The sequence below is a fragment of the Lycium barbarum genome, chromosome 9, assembly GCF_019175385.1.
Source record: "Lycium barbarum isolate Lr01 chromosome 9, ASM1917538v2, whole genome shotgun sequence".
Classification (NCBI taxonomy): domain Eukaryota; kingdom Viridiplantae; phylum Streptophyta; class Magnoliopsida; order Solanales; family Solanaceae; genus Lycium; species Lycium barbarum.
The window spans coordinates 34,321,855-34,327,964 of NC_083345.1; the positions used below are offsets into that span (position 1 = coordinate 34,321,855).

Genomic DNA, 6,110 nt, shown 5'->3' on the forward strand with positions numbered 1-6,110 from the left:
TTTATATATAAGAAAATATGGAGTATTTTCTCCGTTTTTGCATTATATATATAGATAAATATAAGTTTATGAAAAAAAACAAAATCAGTTTGGTTCATTTTATTTATTAAAGGCATAGATCAATTATATCCTGAGTCCAAATCCATTATTCTCATATTTAGTCCAAATATTTTTAGTCCAATAAACCATTTGGGCCGAAAATGTTTGAATAAACGGTCCTTTTCCGCTAAATTTTTCCAAGCCTTAAACCCAATTTCTCAAATTACTTTCCAGGCCATGCCAAAATCTCGAAGTTTATTTCACCATCAAAGATTAACCACATTTCTTCCAGTTTCAACCCAATTCATTTCCATTGGTTTTTTATACAAGATGCACAAATGATTCAAGCTAATGGGCTGAAGGCCCAAAATTTATTTTACCTTCTTAAAAAAAAAAAAAAGGAATTGTTCCCAGATTTCGTTACCAAAGCCCAAAAACTGCCAATTAAGCATTTGAGAAAAAACATAACTTGTTCGATCCAAAATATAAATTGATTATTAAACTTAGCAAAAATCAGATTTTTTTTATTTTTTTTTTAAATACCAATTTTCAGTTGTGTAGAAATTAGAATTAGCGAGTTTAAAAAAGGTTTTGAGCTACTAAGCGTTTGATTTCTTAAATCTACACATGCATAGGGGTTTCACTATTTCATATGTTTGATATACAACATATACATATCAAATAAGGTAAAGAGAGAAAAAATATTTATTTTCAAACTGATGGGCCTACCCAAGCCTATCAGTGTCATTTTCACCCATTGATTGGGCCTTCAAATATATTTGCTTCCATTTCCCATTTACTTCTCAGACGGACTCCACCAAGAAGAGAAATTGGGCCTTTGGCCTAATGGTTTTTATGCAATAGGAAGGGCCCAAAGGATAGTATTTTATGCAAGCAAAGAGGGTAACCATCTAAGCAAACACTGAACTTAGTAAAGAATACTTAATGTAGCAAAAATCACACAATTAAAAGATATATACTACTTAGCAGAAATAATTAGACTAAAAAACCCCACCCGTATTGGGCTGAAACAGATAAAGCAGCAAGTCCAAATATTAATAAGCTACAGGCTCAATACATAGAAGGTCGTATGAATTGTACTAATAGAAGAGAAGGATCAATATTAGAAACATATACAAAATAAGGTTCACAAAGTCATATGTCTAGATGAACACCATCACACAAACAAGGATGCACAAATTTTCCAGCCAATATACCATAGGTATACACCCATGGAGATGTGAAAATATCTCAAAAAGGAAAGCTTTACCTCTTTGTTCCTAATGTCGCACAAGATCCAAGGGGATTCTAGGAACCCCGAGCATGGAAGACACCGGGGAAGGTTCAAGCTTAATCCCCAAGTACTACTTCAATTCTCTACTTATGTATTGAACCCATAATATACATAGGAGAAGAATTTGTCCCATGCTTGTGTTTTTTCTTATGGAAAAAGAGACTAAATGGAATATTCCATACACACAGTATACAATCTTAGAATTAATCAACTAATATGGTGCAAAAATCAAAGAACAATTAATCCCCAAAACTAGACCAAGACTTTAAAGAAGTAAAGAAAACATAATCTCCCAAGTAAGTCATAAAGGCACGGACAAAAGTGAACAAACAAATCCCAATCCTATCAAGCTAAAAAAAAAACAATGCCCAACTAAATATTGATTTAGGAAAAAGAAAAAGAAAGGTTTCATTAACATAGGTGATATACCTCAGTTAATTAGCATATATGACCTTTGCACACCAAAGGCATATCAAGCCATGTATTACCAAATATACTGAGATAAATATATCCCACTCAACCCCAACTATGAATGACAGATAGCAGATAAGAAAAAGATCTTTGTGGAAAAACTTAGTTCATACACACCAAATCAATACACAGCCCAGCCTTCATATAAAATAGGAGAGAGAAAAAAACAACAATTCCAATTCCTAGTTATTGCTAGGTGAAACCTTCCTAGTTAAACAAAATGTGACACATAATCCTCAAAAGACTTTCTTGTTCTCTGCCATAAATCAAGTATTAACCTTCAAACAGAATCATTATAGCAACGGCCTCAAAGGAAAAACATAATTCCTAAGTTCAAATTCACAGTATATCAAACTGACTTCTTAATAATCTTGCAAGTATTTAACTTATTCATCAAATATCCTATATTGTTATGTATTACATTCATTTGACCTAACGACCTTTAAATAAATAAATTAGTAACTAAATAACACCAAAGAAGTTCATGAAGGACTCATAAACTTAACCTTGCAAAATGAAATGAAAGCAGGCTTTTCACAAGTTGGAATAATCAGACAAGGCATAAAGACCATCAAATATCTTCAAAAAAGCATGTCTTTACCTTTTAAAATCATACATAGGCACAAGCAAAAAACAAAGTAGAATGAAAATGGGGATATACCTTTGACAGTATTCCCATAAGTAGACCACAAACATTTAAGTTGACAGAGACTTATGAGGACCAGATGGGACCAAAACCAGAAGCAAATAACTTATAATATAATCCCTTATCAATTAGGTAAAGGGGCAACCGCATAATAGAGATTACAAGAAAGTTCAAAGCAATTCAACCATCACATAAGCTTATTAAGGCTAATGGTAAGATCGGAAACAGCTTGGCCACTTAAATAGATTTAGACTTGTTCTAATGACACTACCACACTTAACCAAACTGTAAGACCTCATCTATTAGTTGGACACAATAAACTACAAATAAAACCTTTCTATGCATAGTCAACTAGAATACCCTTATCACAACAGTTTCAAGAAAATTTACCTCATCCAGAGCAGATTGTCATTACCTACTACAGCAGCTTATTCAAACCACGCATAGGACACTCTCCTAAGGCAAACAAGTTAAGCTAGCTAGTCATATAAACATAATTGATTAAACAAACCAAATTATTACTTAGGTCTATCTAATTAGAACAGATGGGATAATATATTGTGACCAGCATTCTCAGCTTGTACCTCAGCATGTTCAAGTTAGGAAGTACTATTACATCAAGCTCCAACAACTATCAATAAAAAATTCTCTTTAAGCAAGAAATGATCTAGGAGAGACATTAGACATATTAACCAACTTCACACATGACACAGTTTTAGATCCTCTTTTATCCAAAGACAACCATGATAGGAAACCAGTTAGTACTTCCCAATAAACAACTTAGAGTCTTTATTATTAGGAATATGTCCAGTAGCCATGAAATTTTATCATAAAGCACTTAGCTTGTTTCTTGATTTTACGAACACAATCTTAATATAAGCTTTATTAACTCTATATAAAGTAATCTATATAACATAATCTTATACTACCACAACAAACTTGGCATATTGAATCAAACTCATGGACCACATATATATGTTAGACTAGTAAAAGGAATCTAACCACATAATCCCACATTATACCATTCACAAGAAACTTAACTAATCAACAACAACTGTATCATACAAAGCAAGTAAGCACAGGGTCCTTCTAAGACCGATCACTTCAAACATAACCTACATAAATTTAATGAGTAATTAACTAAGCTAACTACTACCGTAACACATGAACAAGTAATCTAAACATATGATCCTTAATACAAGTAGAAATAAAGAAGCTAACTCTACTGAATTAATGAAAACATGACCAGAAAAGTAAGGATTTTACCTTTTGTTGGTGCAACCTTGTCGAGAATAGGAATTAAAAATACTTTACTCCCAAATCCAGACTCAACCACACAGCACAAGCAAGATTTTAAAATTTAAACTTCTTAAACTCTTAGTCTCAAAGCAAAATATTGCCAAAACTTGAGTTTAAGTTCTATTTTTTGTGGGGAAAAAAATTTCTTCTTTTTTTTAAAAAGCGGGTAAATGACTCTTTTTATAGCAGTTCTTCAAACCTGTCAAACCCTAGATTTACGATGTGGGATAAATCCTAACTTTGGGATTTCCTCCTCACCAATCATTGTTGTAGGGTTAGGATTGAGTTAAAACAACAACCAAAGGACCAGATTATGCCAGCAAAGAATCAATCCATAGGATTCTTCATGAACCAATCAAAAATTGTGATTTCAAACACATACCAACAAAATCCATTAAGGAAGAAAAGATTTGACCATTTGAAAGTTCGGAAAAGCAAAAGAAAAGCACGCTAATACCTTGTTTGGATGGTGATTGACGAAGAGAGGGTAACACATTAATTATGTTCCCTCAAATAGTCGAACAAATATCGTATAAAGCAAGCCACACACTGCACATTACCACATTTGGGACGATGACACAGAGAGAGAATCCCAAGGGGACCACGACGGCTAGGATTTACAGGGGAGAGGGGAAAGGGAGGCCTCGTTTGGACAAGGCAAAAAGAAAAGGAAAAGGTAAAGGGGCTTTTGCCCCTCTCTTAAATCGTGTATTGGGCTGGGTCTGGCCCTTGTTGGGCTAGACTCGGTCCTTTTTAAAAAGAGTGGACAGCCCGATATATATATATATATATATGAGGCCCGGGCTTACCCAATATATAAAAGTAGATATTTTAATTAAAGAAATATAATTTATGTTAGTAATATTTAAATCTCATATAAGTATATTTTCAATATATAAAAGCAAAACTTTCATTTCACTCCTTTAATATATTAACTTTCATTTTGATGAAATTATTTACTTCAAATCAAATGCGGAGTCAGAATTTGACGGTCATGAGTTATGGATCCTAATTTTTTTAAAGTTATTTTGTTCATTAGTAATCTATACACAGTTAATGAACTTTTAAGACAAATACAAAATTTCTGCAGCGGATGGGGATGCTCATCCCTTAATTAGGGGTCACGGGTTCGAGCTTAGGTATGAAACAATCTTTGGAGGGAGCGCTTTCCCCAAATAGGCGCTACAAAATGCAAATTATATGGATTATTCGGGCTCAAAAGCGGAAATCGGGCACCGGATAGAAAATCAAAAACCAGGAAAAATGAGGTAGAAGGTTCGACAGTTTTCGAAAAGTAGACCTTAAGAACAAAAAGTAAATTTGATTTTAAAAAATAAGATTAGGACCTAGAAATAATTAATTGAAAATTTTGACATTTTATTGAAAGCTTTTGTGAGGACTACAAAAGCCTCTTAGTTGTCCCTTATATATAATAGTAATATTTATTTTGAACTAAGTATAAAAGTTAAAAATATTGCTCTATAATATAAAACTGAGGGAGTAAAGAGAAAAAAAAAACCACAAAAAATTATTACAATATCAATATACAAATTAAAGAGGGAATGAACTTAAGAAAAATAGTTGGTGTTAAGAATTGGGAATAACCAACCAAAATGCAACAATTAGAACACACTCGGTGAAACATGAATGGTCAATAAAAAATGTGAGGACTACAAAACTTGCATATTCTCCCTTATATATAAGTATAAATAATATGGATGTATTATCTATGTATATATGTATATATGTATATATCATATATATATACTAATGCATATATATAAGGGACAAAAATGAAAATTAATGAGTAGGTTAAAAAAAAACAATTAAAGGGATTGATTTACTAAGTATTTTAATTAAAATAAATAATTAATTAATTAAGACATGACTGATTGTCACAAAACATTGAATTTACAAGTATGGCCTTGATTGAATTAAAACATGAATTTTGTTATTTCAATTAAGGCCCCATCTGACTGACTAATTGATTATTTCATTTGTAGCCATAATTAAGCAATTTACAAAATTAACCATAATTAATTATCTAAATTAATTACAATTAATTTGAGAATTTCCCATATAAAATAGAGTATGCAGAAATTATAATTTTGGGGGGCAAAAATGATTATTTATTTTAATCAATCAATTTCTTTGAATTAAAGTGGGGTAAATACTTGCAGATTAATTTGAACAATTAAATAAATAGATATTTTACCCTATTTCCGGTTGAAATTAGTAAAATGCATCATTAATTGTTGTAAAGCAATTTCCAAATGGTTTATTATAGAAATTATCTTACCAAAAATAAAGGTAAAATATTATTTGTATAGTTTATAAAAACATTCTGATTTTCCAAAGAAA

At 31.5% G+C, this 6,110-nt stretch overlaps 1 long non-coding RNA gene across 1 annotated transcript; it reads right to left on the minus strand.

Annotated features, from left to right (window-relative positions):
• Positions 1-636: 636 nt before the first annotated feature.
• On the minus strand, positions 637-4,385 carry LOC132611203 (uncharacterized). Its single transcript, XR_009571504.1, has 2 exons — positions 3,717-4,385; positions 637-950 (listed from the first exon to the last, which is right to left on the minus strand). It is a non-coding gene; the product is annotated as an uncharacterized LOC132611203 (long non-coding RNA).
• Positions 4,386-6,110: the final 1,725 nt, after the last annotated feature.